Consider the following 17,527-nt stretch of genomic DNA (forward strand, 5'->3'; position numbering starts at 1 on the left):
GCAACGGAAGCTTTGCCCCCATTCCAGGATCCTTCCCTATCCTGCTTTCCTCTCTCAGGCTGATACCCCCATGCATTTCTATCAGGCCACACGGGAGGTATATGAAACGGGCTCCATAAGTGGCCAGTCTTACTGTGCAGTCACTACAGGCTAGTGTGGGGTGGGCAGTGAATATGGAAGAGAGGAACACTCATGTTACAAGGCACGGAACCCCCAGCAAGTATTTATCTGGAGCACAGGACAGAGACACGTGGGGGGCACAGAGGGGATCAGGCAGGGCTGCCCTAATAAACAGATAAGGACACCATTATTCCAGTTCTTTACAGTTTAGGGTTTTCTGTATAGGAAGAAAGGGAATATAATAATAGTGAATAAAGTACCCCCTACTGTAAAATATAAGTCACCGAGGAGTTTCATGACCATATAAAAACATGAGGCCGAAGGCCCTGGTCTTGGAACTCCGAGGTGACTTCTAATTTCCTCATATTTTGCAACAGGGGGTACTTTAGTTATTATAATACACATGTTTCAGTGAGTCATGCGACAGAAATGACATCACTACTCACCGTTTATACCTGATGACATCAGAACTCACCGTTTATATAGTAAATAAAGTACCCCCTCTTGTAAGGATATTAGAAGTTACCGAGGTGTTTCATGACCATATAAAAACATGAGGCCGAAGGCCATGGTCATGGAACTCCGAGGTAACTTCTAATATCCTCATATTTTGCAACAGGGGGTACTTTATTTATTATAATACACACATTTCAGTGAGTCATGTGACAGAAATGACATCACTACTCACCGTTTATATAGTAAATAAAGTACCCCCTCTTGTAAATTATAAGGATATTAGAAGTTACCGAGGTGTTTCATGACCATATAAAAACACGAGGCCGAGTGTTTTTGTACAGGTCATGGAACTCTGAGGTCACTTCTAATATCCTCATATTTTACAACTGGGGGTACTTTATTTATTATAATACACAAGTTTCAATGAGTCATGTGACAGAAATGACATTAGAACTCGCCGTTTATAACTGATGACATCAGAACTCACCGTTTATAAGGATATAATTTACAAGACATTCATGGCTTTTGGGTATTATTATAATAATAATAAGACTACTATGCAACACAACCTGGATATTTCATTGTATTTAGCAGCCTTGCTGGAATTAATGGACCCGCTTGACTAAATAATCAGCCAGAATAAATAAAAGTCACACAGAGCAGCTGGGAAATAAACAACCCCCTTCCCTGCTGGAGTCTGACAGGGAGAAACACACTCTATAGGGAATGGAGAAGCACAGGAAAGCCAGACACACACACACACTCCATTCTACACCAGTCACTTATCTGCTGACGTACAACTACAACTCCCAGCATCCTCCTCGAGCAGTTGTTGGGATGCTGAGCTCTACTGTACCAGATCTGTTACACACCCTTCAGTTTCTCCTCCAAAGCTGAAACTCCGCCCTCCACTGATGCACAGTGAGGCCCAAACAGCAGGGGCTGCGAACTGAGCTCCGATTCTCTTCCAACTCCGCGCCCTGTTTATTTCCCCTGAGAGAGAGAGAGGCTGCGGCACAGCAGGAGTTAACTGGTTTGCGGTTCTCTTTTAGGGCAGAGCCGGGCGAGGCTTCTGCTACAGCTGTTTTTTTTTTTTCTTTCAACAACTTTATTGAGAGAAGCTGCGCGCTCGCAGGGACAATAGGACAAACATTTACAGTGGAACAATATTGTGAAGTGCTCAAGAAGGCAGCCAATCATATAATAATGTGAAGCTCTCGGCAGGGCAGCCAATCAGATAATAATGTGAAGCTCTCAGCAGGGCATCCAATCAGATAATAATGTGAAGCTCTCAGCAGGGCAGCCAATCAGATCAGCGCATGAGACTCTTCCATAACAACTGCCCCTTTAGTGCTGTTACATTGTCTCTATATATTTATATATATATATATATTTATAGCTTCTATGGCAGCCAATCAGATAATAATGTGAAGCTCTCAGCAGGGCAGCCAATCAGATCAGCCCATGAGACTCTTCCATAACAACTGCCCCTTTAGTGCTGTTACATTGTCTCTATATATTTATATATATATTTATAGCTTCTATGGCTGTGTAGCCATGGGGCAGCCATTTTAAGCACAGGATACACAGTAGATAACAGATAAGTAGTAGTACTACTATAGTTTATATAAACAAGCTGCTGTGTAGCCACGGGGGCAGCCATTCAAGCACAGGATATTCGGTAGATTACATATACGTTCTTAAGAATCCCATGGTATACTACAGACCTTATCTGTTATCTGCTGTGTATCCTGTGCCTTGTCTTCTTTTTCAGCTTTGAATGGCTGCCCTCATGTGGGTGCAGACCTGCTGGGAAGAATTAAAGCAGTAAACACATAGGGTACGGGGCAGTGCAAAGAATAAACATTGCTATGGAGAACGGCTTCTGGGTACCCCATGTATAGACAGTACAAGTCACATGAACTATAAAAGGGGGTAACTTTCACACACAGCAGGTTGCTACACCACCAATAGAAAATACTGTACAGGTTTGGGACCTGTTATCCAGAATGCTCAGGACCTGGGGTTTACTGGATAATAGATCTTTCCTTTATTTGGATCTTCATACCTTAGGGCTACTAGAACATCATGTAAACATTAAATAAACCCAATAGTCTGGTGTTGCCTCCAATAAGGATTAATTATATCTTAGTTGGGATCAAGTACAGGCTACTGTTTTATTATTACACAGAAAACGAAAATAGTTTTTAAAAATTTGGATTATTTGGATAAAATGTAGTCTATGGGTGATATAATTCAGATCTTTTTGGATAAAGGGTTTCCGTATAATGGATCCCATATCTGTACTAAATATATATTAATCTGTGTCTCTGGGCATGGGACATCATAAGTCAGTGACAACATCATACAGACCATCCCACTTCATTCCAATGCAAATATATATTTCTATAAAAAGCATTTACATATATATTTTGTTTTAAGATCAGGGCAGAGTGTTGTGATTGGGATCAAAGGAAGAATCACCTAGGTTATACAATATAGTCTAGTCTAGTTGAGAGCATGGGAGGTATAAGAAAGCTTAGCAAGAAAGGGCAAACAAAACCTCAGAACTTTAAAAAACACAAAGATAGGATATATACACTGTACTGCTTTCTCTGGATTCCCTTTAAATAGCATACTGTGCTTTCTCTAATCTAATCTAAACAAGTAAGTCTTTGCATTCGGGTCCCTGGAGATCTGCTCTGTTGGTCCTGCTAGCACACAGATATACTTTACCTTAGATGTGTCACCCAAAATATCATTCATTCAACCTGAGCCGCAGTCAGTACAGTGAGCAAAAGCTCCTCGGATGTGACTGACAGATTTCTCATGGACACCAGCCCTGGATGCCAACAGTGGCACTGACGCAACTAATGGAATCCCATTCCTCCAACTCTCACTCCCACCTGCCCCACCAATCACTTTGCAGGATCCAGGGGCTGCTACATATAGCCCGGCTCACATGTTCCTCATTTAACTTATGGCTTCCACATTCGGTGCAAACGTTCCCTTAGGTTAAAGGGAGACTGAAGATACAATGTATTGTGAGCGGGTATTTGGCATATAAATATTTATTTACATGATATAGGAAACATATGCGCTATTCTAATTTTGTGGGATGCAACACAAACCATTTGACCCAAGGTGCTGTGGGAACCCTGGGATGGTTTATCAGTGCAAATTTCCCCACATTGTGCTCAAATAAATCCCAGGTGTTTAAAAAAAGTGTTCATTTCCTTCCATTGTAGTTTTCACTCTGCACTGTTCGGTCTTTCATGCCTTCTGTTCCGAGCTGAGCATAGTGATCTTTATTGGGACATCACATTGGCCTTTTAAGAATTCTGTACCGATGCCATTGGGAGCATCCAGAAAATTTTCAGTTTAAATGGGTTGTTCACCTTTAAATAACTTTTAGTGAGACAAGTTGCAATTGATTTTAATTTTTTTAGCTTTTAATTCAGCAGCTCTCCAGTTTGCAATTTCAGCAATCTGGTTGCTAGGGTGCAAATTAGCAACCAGATTGCTGAAATTGCAAACTGGAGAGCTGCTGAATAAAAAGCTAAAAAAATGAAAATCAATTGCAAATTACCCTAGTAACCATACATTCATTTGAATAAGAGACTGGAATATGAATAGGAGAGGCCTGAATAGAAAGATGAGTAATAAAAAGTAGCAATAACAATACATGTAGCCTCACAGAGCATTTGGTTTTTAGATAGGGGCAAGTAATTAAAAAAACTATGAAAAATAAATAATGAAGATCAATTGAAATGTTTCTTAGAATTGGCCATTGTATAATATACTAAAAGTTAACCTAAAAATGAACCATCCCTTTTTAAACTTGTGTGTGCAGTTTTTAAAAACAGTAAGAAGTTTTCTTTGTGCACATCACAATTTGTTGTGTGCACTGGCCTCAACATTTTTGTTTGTGCTCACACCTTAGAGCAGGGCTGTCCAAATGGCGACACGCAGGCTGCATGCAGCCCCTGACCCCCCTTATGTGGCCCCCCACATGAAAGTCTGCCTGTTGTGTCTGTTTACCATGTGTATATTTTAAAACAGGAGCGCTCATACTTTACTATGATCTACATCCATAATATTACTGTTGGCATTCGGTTCCATGGAAAATATTGCTTAAATATTATATTGATTTATAAGAGAATTTATATTACTATATTTAAAAAACAACTATTTCTTATGTACCCTTAATCTGAATGAAAACAATAAAACAGTAGGTAGGTTGACAGTGTCTTGAGATCTACTGATCACAAACTAAAGGTCTACTGGTAGATCCCGATCTACCTTTTGGACACCCCTGGTTTAAAAGGTATCTCTACAGAGATAAACTGGCCCCTGAATTGTTTAAACCTCAAATTCAGACTGTAATCCCCTGTATTGTTCACACATGTAATCCCCCCTGCATTGTTCACACCTGTAAACCTCTATTGTTCACACCACTAAAGCCCTTTACTGTTCACACCTGAGACCCAGACTGAAAAAACTCCCTGTGTGTGCCATACTCTACCTGCCCTATGCTCTCTCTGTGTGCCATACTCTGCCTGCTCTATGCTCCCTGTGTGTGCCATACTCTACCTGCCCTATGCTCACTGTTTGTGCCATACTCTACCTGCCCTATGCTCTCTGTATGTGCCATACTCTACCTGCCCTAAGCTCACTGTGTGTGCCATACTCTACCTGCCCTATGCTCTCTGTGTGCCAAATTCTACCTGCCCTATGCCCCCTGTGTGTGCAATACTCTGCCTGCCCTATGCTCCCTGTGTGTGCCATACTCTACCTGCCCAATGCTCCATGTGTGTGCCATACTTTGCCTGCTCTATGCTCCCTCTGTATGCCATTCTCTGCCTGCCCTATGCTGCCTGTGTGTGCCATACTCTGCCTGTCCTGTGCTCCCTGTGTGTGCTATACTCTGCCTGTCCTATGCTCCCTGTGTGTGCCATACTCTGCCTGTCCTATTCTCCCTGTGTGTGCCATACTCTGCCTGCCCTATGCTCCCTGTGTGTGCCATACTCTGCCTGCCCTATGATCCCTGTGTGTGCCATACTCTGCCTGTGGCACATACACCTGTTAGGGTTTGCTCTGGGGGTTTGTTGGGGGCCCCTAAGGTGTTTAATCATGTCCTGGGGGGTGTTGTGTTATCCACACGGGGGGAGGAGACATATGGATTTAAGGGTATTTTTTAATATGACTTACATTTTTCACATATGAGAGGTGAGAGATATCCCTGCAGTGAGCACCAACCATCTTTTTAGGTGTGTTACCATTATTAATGTGGACATGGTCTTGTGGTGAAATGGGTGGTGTTTAATGTTGGTGTGGTTTAAAAACAGCAAGCGATCAACACTGGCTTCCGTCGGCCCTCTACCATGTAAGCCAAAAAAATGCCGGCTCTTGGTACAACAGAAGTTGGATAGCACTGCCTTAGAGTGAATGTTGGATGCTACCTGTCTGGTTTTGACCCGGACTGCCTGTTTTTCCAAATTAGGACATAGACACGGCAATCGGCCAATCGTCTATCACTACATCATAGCCCAGCCCCTGACGTTACTGGCCCTCCCCTGGAATGTCAGCGCCCCGCGGTAAAGGTATGTCACAGACCCACCCCTCTAGGTCATCAGCCCTCCCCCCACCCGGAGTCAGCAATACCAAAAGGTGACAATCCTAAATCGACCCCTCTCAACTGCAATTAATTGTGGCAAAAATTCTGCATTGCGGGAAAATAATTATAGAGATGCACTGAAATTCGCACTTTGCAGGGTCACATTGGGCCAGTGGAACACCGGGAAAAAACTGGTGGACCACTGCTAACCCAGACCTGCTTCCCGACCTCCCGTACTGGCCTAATGGTGTGGAGGGCTGGCAGGGTGAAGTTGCTGGTGGGTCAGGTGGGCCCCAGACCCCTATCTGATGCTGGCACTTTGTACATTGTCCTTGCAGTTGTAAATGACCCCTACTGCCACTTTCAGAAGTGTCCAGTGTTTGCCTACAGCAATGGGCGCAATGCAGTTCAGAACAGGAGGAATAATGGACTGCGCAGCACCGAGCACAACTATGTATACTGAAATATAAATACCTTTAATTAATGGGATTTATAAGTGGCCTCTGGGAACACTGGACAATACATGGCTGAATACATCAAACATACAGTAAAATACACAAAACAATCAATAACCAATACAAGCGGTAAGGAGGGCCCTGTCAAAAAGATCTTACAATCTGTTATGTTTTTTTACATGTAACGTGTTGTATATCTATGCATTTAATGCATGATCAAAATGTATTAAAATAGAGAAATGTATGTTGCACTCACATAATTAAAAATACACAGAAATGCAATATATAAACATTCCCCATGCCTTTCAATAGGCTCATTCTCAAATGCCTGCGTGTAAGGACCCTGAGGCAGGAATTTTATCAGCAGGCCCTGACACAGCACAAGTCATGATTTGGTGGTGGTGGTGTGATTAAAGGGGAAGTTCACCTTTATTTACCACCTTTAAAATTCTATTCAAATAGCTACGAAATGAAAAAAATGCAGACAATTCTAAAAACCCAAAACTATGAAACCTGAATACCAATTAACAGTAGTTGTGTGCCAGCCCACAGTGCCTCCTGCATTAGATCATGTGCCATGCACCTAGAATAACCTCTCGATCCGAGTGCCACCGAGAATCACACCCACACATTTTTATGGAACTTGTATTTATGGCACATGCAAAAGTGATACAAAAGTTGCAACACACACATCTACCTTCAGTTGTTCAACTACAACATCCAGTATATAATATTCTATTGGTCTATATGGAAATGTGTAATTGCTTTTAATTCTGATTAATTTATTCCCAAGGTTCTGGTGTTCTTGGAGAGAGAAATATTCCTAATTATTTCTCATACAGAAATGCTGCCGATGTGGAAACAATCATTACAGTCACACATGGGTTCCCCCATTTCATCTGAATGTTTTTTTTTTATTGTTTTAATTAATTTGGCCTTCTCCCAATAACATAAATGTTGTGTGGTCAATCATTTATCTAATTCTTAGATCATTTTTAAAGGTGAAATTACATTCTTAATGGGACTGGTGCTTCTCCAACTGTTATATAATACATTTCCCATAATCCTCAATTAGCCGGTGCTGTTGCTGTGACCAGTAATTCCTGATTCACTCTGACTGTATTACTGATGTTGGCAGATTAAGGACAAAGAGGATTATTGCTGCAGAACTTTGCCCTGAAAGCACAGAACTCCTATCATCCTCCATTTATTCTATGATGAAGATTATGAAGTTATGTTCCCTTATAAGGAAAATCAAACCTGTATTACAACTATAAACATAGACGCACAATAAAATGAGAGTGGGCTAAATATTTACTAAGGAATCACCAGGCCACCTGTAGCAGAAGATATCTTAAAGGAGAACTAAACGCTAAAAAATAATATGTCTAAAATGCCATATTTTATGTACTAAATGTATTGCACCAGCCTTAAGTTTCTGCTTGTCAATAGCAGCAATGATCCATGACTTCAAACTTGTCACAGGGGGTCACCATCTTGGTGGGCTCTGAGCAGCTGTTGAGAAGCTAAGCTTAGGGCTTGTCACTAATTATCCAGCAGAAAATGAGGTTGGTCTGTAATATAAGCTGATGCTACAGGGCTGATTATTAAATTCTGATGCTAATTGCACTGGTTTCTGGGCTGCCATGTAGTAATTATCTGTATTAATTACTAATCAGCCTCATATTGTGACATTTCTATTCTATGTGTACTGTATATTGTGAGTGGGTCCCTAAGCTCAGTAAGTGACAGCAGCACAGAGCATGTGCAGTGAATCAGCAGAAAAGAAGATGGGGAGCTACTGGGGCATCTTTGGAGACACCTATCTTTACTGCTAAAGGGATGTGGTTGCCTTGGGCTGGTACAGAAGCACAAAACATAATGTACAACATTTCTAGCTACTTCTTTAGTTAGGCTTTAGTTCTCCTTTAAAAGGGTGGTTCACCTTTAAGTTAACTTTTAGTATGTTACAGAATGGCTAATTCTAAGCAACTTTATAATTGGCCTTCATTGTTTCTTATTTATAGTTTTTCAATTATTTGCCTTCTTCTTCTGACTCTTCCCAGCTTTCAAATGTAATGCTCCAAATGTATTGTTATTGGTACTTTTTATTACGCATCTTTCTATTCAGACCCTCCCCTCAGTGTCAGACTGGCCTAGCGGGACACCAGGAAAAAACCCGTTGGGCCCCGACCCCCGCTGGGCCAGATCCCCTCCGGGGCCAGACCCTCTCTCCTGATGATCGTTTGTTTTTTTTAAAAAAAAACAATGTATCATTGGCGACGTGCAGCGTGCGTACACGCGCCGAGGGTGCGCCGGGCCCCCCAGTCCGACCCTGCCTCCCCTATTCTTATTCAAGTCTCTTATTCAAAATATGCATGGTTGCTAGGGTAATTTGGACCTTAAAAGCTGGATTGCTGAAATTGCAAACTGGAGAGCTGCTGAATAAAAAGCTAAATAACTCAAAAACCACAAATAATAAAAAATTAAAAGCAATTATAACTCTCTACATCATTCTAAAAGTAGAACTCTAAAAAAGGCGAACAACCCCTTAAAACTACGTATGATTATTATTGAATATAGTATGATTAAATATAGTATAATATAGTATAGTATAATGACATCATCATTAATCATATCAGAGTGATGATGTCACTTCCACATTGTTGCAGGACCATCACTGCATTATGGCAATGCCAACACCAGAGCCTTTCTGCAAGAGAACCAAGGAGCCAGTTGTTAAGCTTCTTTGCCAGTATTGCCCCTGGGGTGCCTCCCTTTGACCAATGTGCACCCTTGTGCTAATGGGCCACTTACATGGCAGGTGCACATTGTACTCATTACACCTCACTATTTACAACAGGATGCAAGTCTTTGTGCTCCATACAAGAGGCACAGAGGAAGATAAAAAGTTTGGCTCAAAACTGTTTTATGCACTATACCTTTCCCCACAATAGTAAATTAGCCGTATATCCATTATGTAATTCTCTTATTTGGAGCTGGGTTGCATAAATACAATTCAACGTTCTTCTGTAGCTCCAGTAGACAAGTTCACATGTCAAAATGATTTTTGAGAAGCCAAGTGGAATGATGCTAATTAGGATGCCTTGGTTTATTTTGGCAGAAAGCCTTAACATTTCCTACAGGGTTAGGACAAGTGTCACATATTTCCAGCTTTAAGAACCAGGGTGTTATCCATGTAATTTTCATCTCCACCTACAGTAGATATAGGGCAGGGAACCTTCCAGAATGGCCTCACTCTTATTAATGTGGCTAATGGGGACATTCCACAAAAATGAGTCTGCTACCAGTACAGACTGCCGACGTTTCCATTATATTTTATGCTTGGAAGGGCCTCTCCCCTATAGTTTCTGGACTTGTGGTCTTTCCATAATACATATGTTCTGTCTAATATTTAACCAGTTCCAGTATAATGGACATGGTCAGGCTGCTCCAAGGCAGATCATGGGTTAGATTGGCCACTTTACAGTCATTCAGGGTCCTCGCAATATGGTCTGGAGCTGGTTATGCTACTCAGATGCATGGACACATACACACTTTGGGTGCTAATAGTTCTTGAACAAACCAACTCCTTCTCATGGGGATCTAACATTTATGAGATTTAGATAATAAAGTGTTACATTAAATGTAGTGGATAGATTTGAGCATGCTAGTGTCTTGTAGAAGATGCACTAGGGTTCAGAGGCTGAAAGGGGCCTGTGGCATTTATTTTATGTGATTATTTTATTAATTGGCAGATTATGCACAAGGCTCCCTGGGCCCCTGTCTGGAATCGCAATCTAAGAGGCCCTACAATAGCATTCCTAGTCTAAACCATAGGGCTACATTGATAGTGCTTAGGGCCAAGACCAAAGGCCTTCTTCAACAGCAGCTGAAGACAGTAAAGATATAAATTGTTACTGTCTCCATCTTACATTACTGTTATCATAATCTACTGCCTCCACACTTCCTACCTCCATTTGCACAGTATTTTTGGAGGCACAGGGCAGTGGCAGTGGAAGGCTACAGACACGTCTTTATGTTTGGGAGAGACGCTTCATTAAAAGAGGAATGATGGGGTTTCAGATCGCTAGAAACCCATGTGATTTTTGAATATTTTAGACACTTGCATTGGTCAAACATCTCCTTACAGAAACAGCAACCCAACCTCCTAAGGAGTTGCAAAGTAAAGTGTAGTGATGAGTCTAGATCAGTGATCCTCCACCAATGACTCTCCAACCCCTTGGATGTAGCTCCCAGTGGCCTTTAAAGCAGATGCTTATTTTTGAATTCCAGGCTTGGAGGCGAGTTTTGGTTGTATAAAAAACAGGTGTACTGTCAGAGTCTCCTATAGGCTGCCAGTCCACATAGAGGCTACAAATAGCCACTCAGAGCACCCAGGAATATTTCTTTATGCTTGCATTGCTCCCCAACTCTTTTTTACATTTGAATTTGGCTCATGGGTAAAAAAAGTTTGGGGACCCCTGGTTTAGACCCAAAAAGTTGCTCACCTGCCAGTAGAAGCTTTACCCAGAGAGCTTCATCTGCCTGAGACGTTCCTATACTATTTATATATTTCTCTTTTTGGAGATTTGTATTAAGTTCATGTGGTTTCTTCAGAGCACAGCTGCACATCTCTGGGAACAGAAGAAACAGCAAGAGTCCAATTTATAAAATTTCTCAACCTGAGCCCAAATTTTCACCAGGGCTCCATCTATTCTCCATAAAGGGGACTTTTTCTGTTTGAAAGCAACAAATTATTTGAAAGCACCGTATTGCCGGGGAGATGGAACACATACAAGAAAGAGAGGAAAATGCGGTGTTAAGTTGTCACCTGCAGCACTTTAAAAGTTGCAACAAAAGATTCTGAACAGAATAGAAGGTTCATATACATCCCTCAAGTTCAGAACACAAAGTCAAGAAGACTGAATGTCACATTATTAAATAGCTTTTAAACCAGTGGCAACTTACTTCCATTCTTCCATCATGCTCAAACCAGTGTGCACTTTAAAGTTCTTCCTCTGTCTAAAACCTTTGATTAAGCAGAGTAGATGGGCAAAAAGCTTTTTTGGTGACGACACATCAATTGAGTTCAGCAGGGGGGAAGGAACCCTATCTACAGTCTAATCATTGTTTGTAATAGTTGGGTTCGAATTATGAGTCCCTGTTGGTTTGGCAAAAATGACACTGATCATTAACACAAAATACTTTTTTACTTTCGGTCTCTAGTTTATGTATCGATCATGTCCCGCTTGTTATTCATGTACTTTCATTCAGTTTAACAAAAACAAAATCTCTATTTTTCAAACAAAGGCAAAATGAAATGTCTAGATGAGTTTCAAGCAGGAAGAAGGCAGCAGTTTGAAACATTCGATATCTTTCAATGAGCAATTCAACTTCGAGGTAACAATAAAATCCCACTTAAGCAGATGAGAGTTTCAGAGGCTAATGTTTAAGTTAAAGTAAGGACTATGGATTCCCAATATAGATCAGAGGGGGCTTCATGCAGGCCACGAAACTTGAAAATTGAGTTTCCTGCTCTATCACTGAATGCATCTACTTCAAATAGTTATACTGTTTGGGGGTCTAACGTTGTGTTTCAGGTTATTTATGGCCAGGACCGCCATCAGAAATCGCAGGGCTCCATACGACAAAATTTCCTGGGCCCCCTGGGCTGCACCCACCGCAAGCCCCACCTACAGGTCCGCCCACCCCACAGGTCCACCCCCCACCACACAGTAAAAAAACAAAAAAAATATTGGTGGCTAGGGTTCCCACATGTTAATAAAAAATAATAAGATATTGGTGGTCAGGGCCCCCCATAAAAAAACATTTGTGGCCAGGGCCCCCCCATTAAAAAATATTGGTGGCTAGGACCCCACATGAGAAAAAAAAATTGGTGGTCAGGCCCCCCCCACATTATGAGAAAATTGGTGGCCAGGGCCTCTTAAAAGTCCATGCATCTCTCAGAAAGATGGAGGGCCTGACTAATCAAGTAAGTGTGGCGTGGCCGGCCCCCCTTACCCTCGGGGCCCCCTACAACTCTCTTCCCTGTCCCCCCCGATGGCTGCCCTGCTTATGGCACTGCTCTTTATCTTGCACTCCTGGCAAATGCTATAACAACAGCAATCAGATTTTTGTACATTTAATTTTGAAATCTGACATGGGTTTAGGCATTGGTTTCCCAGGTGCCCTCAGTCATATCATAAACTTCAGACACTCCCTCCCATCTCCCCTGCAGCCTATCAATAGAACAATGGGAATGTAACCAGATAACAGCTCTCTGACACCTGCAATGCTAAAAAAATGTTCCCATGCTCCACCTAGTGGTAGATGTGAGAACAGAACTCAATAGTAAAAATCCAAGTCCAGCTAACCCAAGTAACAGCTCCTTCCATTACATTGAGCAGGAAAAGCAATAGGTTATCTGAAAGCTGTTCCATTGTGAAGTACTGTTTCTTTCTGAAAACTCAAGACCAGGCACAATGACCTGAGATGGCTCCCCACACACCAATATTACAACTAAAAAAATACATTTATTGGTTGAAGAATAATATTTTAAATGGTAGAATGACTTACTTGCAATGGACACAATGTAATTTAGTAAAAATAGTTCTGCACAGCTATTGTGGTATGGTGATTACTGGCACAATCCTTGGGCATCATTCAGTCTTAAGAAGTCAGTGGGAAGAGTGCAAAAATGGGAAAATGCACTTTTTACACCTTGTACACTGCTTTCCTGCAGGTGCTGCTCCCCCTCCCATTAATACAATGGCACATTCTAGTGCTCTTGCACTTTTTGACCCACACCCAACCCTAACCCATCCACTCACCACACACAACCTGGCCTGAAATTTTATGATGAAACATCCTTGTAAGGATGGATTACACCATTGGTGTAATTTGGCTCACAACCATTGCATTGCTATTGATGGTTCATGGGTTCCAGTTCAACCTACACACCAGTAATACTTCCATATCTTCTGCAATATTAAACCTGGGATTGGCACTGTGTTTATCTGTATTATACATCAAGTTGGTACTGCAGTTATGTACAAATCAATGACTTAAATACAGGGTTCACGTTTAAATTAACTTTTGTTATGTTGTAGAATCGTTAGTTCTAAGCAACTTTTCAATTGGTCTTCATTATTTTTAATAGCTTTGTAAATTATTTGCCTTGTTCTTCTGACTCTTTCCAGATTTCAAATGGGGGTCACTGACCCCATTTAAAAAACAAATGCTCTGGAAGGCTACAAATGTATTGTTATACTTTTATATTACTCATCTTTCTATTCAGGCCTTTCCTATTCATATTCCAGTCTCAACCCTTTGACTATTGGTACAATGGGAATAAAATATTATATTAATAATATATTAGGAAGTAGTGATGGGTGAGTAAATTTGCCAGGCACGAATTCTCCAAGAATTTCCAGATGAAAAAAGGCATGGGTATAAAAATTGTTTGTTGCTACCCATTGACTTCAATGCGTTTTGCAAATTTTCCGCTGTTTCACAAATCCTTCCGTAAATTAGTGAATTTTTCGGCAAAACGTCACAGATTCACCCATCACTATAAGGAAGGCATTAGGTAGTTTGCAATGGATCCACCAACACTAACACAGATGCAAGTGCAATAGTCCAACGCTGGGAACATATTTGTGCATATTATTTTGTACATGTATTTTGGGTAAATAAGCCCTATTATATTTATTGTAGTTTTGTTACTCAAAACCCAGGAATACCCACCCCTTACTGTCGTTTTTATTTTGTCGCCACTGAACGTCTGTAAAATGTTAAATACAATGGGAAAGCCAACGTCATCATATGAATGGAGGAAATTATCCAACAGTTTTGGTATCTGTCCCAAAGCTCTGGGTATGTTGGTAATTGAATTACAGAATAACACAGTGGTGATATAATGTTCAGTTATGAGTAAATTCCACAATAGAGGGACTAATAAAGTTAAGTATTTTAAATCAGCACTCACAGAATAACGCAGAAATTAGAATCTTGCTTCTGCCAGGGGATTTCAACAGATATTATTTTTGGCTTTTCAGACTATATTCCCTTTTCTTCCACTGCTATTTTATGTACATAGATATGTACATCTTTAAATGACATGTTGCAGAGAGTGCTATTCTGCAGCAATTTGCAATTGGTCTTCATCTTTTATTATTTGTGGTCTTTATATTATCTTGTTCAGCAGCTCTCCAGTTTGTATTTTCAGCAGTTAACTAGTTGCTAGCGTCCAAATTATCCTAGCAACCAGGCAGTGGTTTGAATGAGAGACTGAACTATACATATGAGAGGGCCTGAATAGAACGATAGCTAATCAAAAGTTAAAGCAACAATACAATTGTGTCCTTACAGAGCAATGGTTTCTTGGCTGTCAGGGTCAGTGACCCCCTTTGAAATATGAAAAGGGTTAGAAGAGGAAATCAAATAATTTAAAAAAAATAAAAAAAATTAAAAAACGAAGAACAATGGAAAAGTTTGGACCAATCGGACTACCGCTGGACTAATGGACCCATTATGTAACTAAATGGCTTAATAAATAATAAAGTTATATTGCTAAGATATCATTTGTTTTATTAACTGTATCCTCTGCATACTGTTGAATATTAACACTAGTGGATTGTGTTAAAGATTATATATTTTTAAATTGCTGCTGTCTTCCTCACTGTCGTCCCTTTTTGCAGTTTGTTATTTCCACTACTACAACTACCAACATTCTGAAGCCCAAGTTGTCAGGGAGCATGCAAAGTTTCAGGAGCAGTGAGCAACCTAACTTCCTAAACTACTACTTAGTGAGTCGGCCATTGATTTCCAGACGACAGTAGCAATTTTAAAAAAAGCATGACAAAGAAGTAATTGTAGTGTCAGTATCCCTCATCCACAATGCTACAGGCATGATCTCATCCTATCCCACAACCACAGTTTTCCTAAAGGCAGGCCTGGATTTGGGGATAGGTCTCCTAGGCCCAGGCCTGATGTTTAGGGGCGGCATGCAGGCACCCCTAACATCTATGTCTTACAGTATCAGCCAAAAAACACCACTTGCTCAGCTCTGTGTTTAAATAGTGGGTCATTTATTTTTATAAAGCATTGTCACCCCCACGTAGCTAGGGTTGCCACCTGGCCGGTGTTTTACCGGCATGGCCAGTAAAAATTATGGTTGAGCCCAATGTTATTAATAGGGAAAAAAGTTAAATAAAAATAAAAAAAAATACTTTATTTGCTCACTTACAATTGGCAGGTCAAATGGTTGATTAAATACATATGCTGTGCTGACTAATTTATTGCGAATTTGCAAACTAAGTAGATTCAAATACTGCTGCCGAGATTGATAAAAAATATTTTTTTTATTCTATAATTAATATTTAACTGCCACTGGAGCACAAGGGCAAGCAAAGTTGGTAATTATCAAAACAGACCTTGTGGCTTCCTTTGTAGTATTAAAATCGGGGGTCAGGGTAACATACAACGGGCCCCTCAAATATTTTCCCGCCAGGGGCTGGCGCGGTCTTGTTTCAATCCGGCTAACAGCTATTAGCCCCACTGCTATAATAAGAATCATCTCTCCCTACTATACCTGCTATCCCACAGTCACACTCCCTTCCCAGAGACTATTATCCACTGTTACTATAGACACCATCTCTCACTACTATACCTGCTATCCCACAGTCACACTCCCTTCCCAGAGACTATTATCCACTGTTACTATAGGCACCATCTCTCCCTACTATACCTGCTATCCCACAGTCACACTCCCTTCCCAGAGACTATTATCCACTGTTACTATAGACACCATCTCTCCCTACTATACCTGCTATCCCACGGTCACACTCCCTTCCCAGAGACTATTATCCACTGTTACTATAGACACCATCTCTCCCTACTATACCTGCTATCCCACAGTCACACTCCCTTCCCAGAGACTAGTATCCACTGTTACTATAGGCACCATCTCTCCCTACTATACCTGCTATCCCACAGTCACACTCCCTTCCCAGAGACTATTATCCCACTGTTACTATAGGAACAATCTCTCCCTACTATACCTGCTATCCCACAGTCACACTCCCTTCCCAGAGACTATTATCCACTGTTACTATAGGCACCATCTCTCCCTACTATACCTGCTATCCCACAGTCACACTCCCTTCCCAGAGACTATTATCCCACTGTTACTATAGGCACAATCTCTCCCTACTATACCTGCTATCCCACAGTCACACTCCCTTCCCAGAGACTATTATCCCACTGTTACTTTAGGCACCATCTCTCCCTACTATACCTGCTATCCCACAGTCACACTCCCTTCCCAGAGACTATTATCCCACTGTTACTATAGGACACCATCTCTCCCTACTATACCTGCTATCCCACAGTCACACTCCCTTCCCAGAGACTATTATCCCACTGTTACTATAGGCACCATCTCTCCCTACTATACCTGCTACAATAGGCACTGCAGTGTTGCACAAACAAAACCATCCCAAATTAATTTTCGAGTGTGACTTACCAGAGAAAGGAGTGTGGCTTCCAGTGTGTCTGTAACTTTCACGACTAAAGATAAAATCTTGCCTATGCAAAATGCAAGCCTTGCACTGTAGTGAAAATAGCTAAATAAGCAGATCAGAAAGAGAATAATACTTTGACCTCACAAATCTGCTCTGATACATTATCTCAGAGCTTGAAGGAATAAGGAAATATGAAAAGGGAACGGGCCAAGATTATGCATCTTAATGAGATTAGATTGAAGAATTAGTTCAAGGGTTTTATCTTCCATCAAGAAATCAGTCTGCACTTCCATGACAGCAAATTACATAGTCCTAGTATTCCAGATCTTGTGTAATATCTTTACAGATAATAG

At 41.0% G+C, this 17,527-nt stretch overlaps 1 protein-coding gene across 4 annotated transcripts in view; it reads right to left on the reverse strand.

Moving 5' to 3' along the window:
• The window catches only part of me3.L (malic enzyme 3, NADP(+)-dependent, mitochondrial L homeolog), a 127,354-nt gene extending 110,105 nt beyond the window's left edge, over nucleotides 1-17,249 (reverse strand). Inside the window, exon 1 of one of the 4 annotated variants that reach the window (XM_041581067.1) lies at nucleotides 17,177-17,249. The gene's annotated coding sequence lies outside the window, so the exon portion shown is untranslated. 4 annotated transcript variants of the gene reach the window in all.
• Nucleotides 17,250-17,527: the final 278 nt, after the last annotated feature.

The sequence above is a fragment of the Xenopus laevis genome, chromosome 2L (assembly GCF_017654675.1).
Source record: "Xenopus laevis strain J_2021 chromosome 2L, Xenopus_laevis_v10.1, whole genome shotgun sequence".
In the NCBI taxonomy this organism is placed as follows: Eukaryota; Metazoa; Chordata; class Amphibia; order Anura; family Pipidae; genus Xenopus; species Xenopus laevis.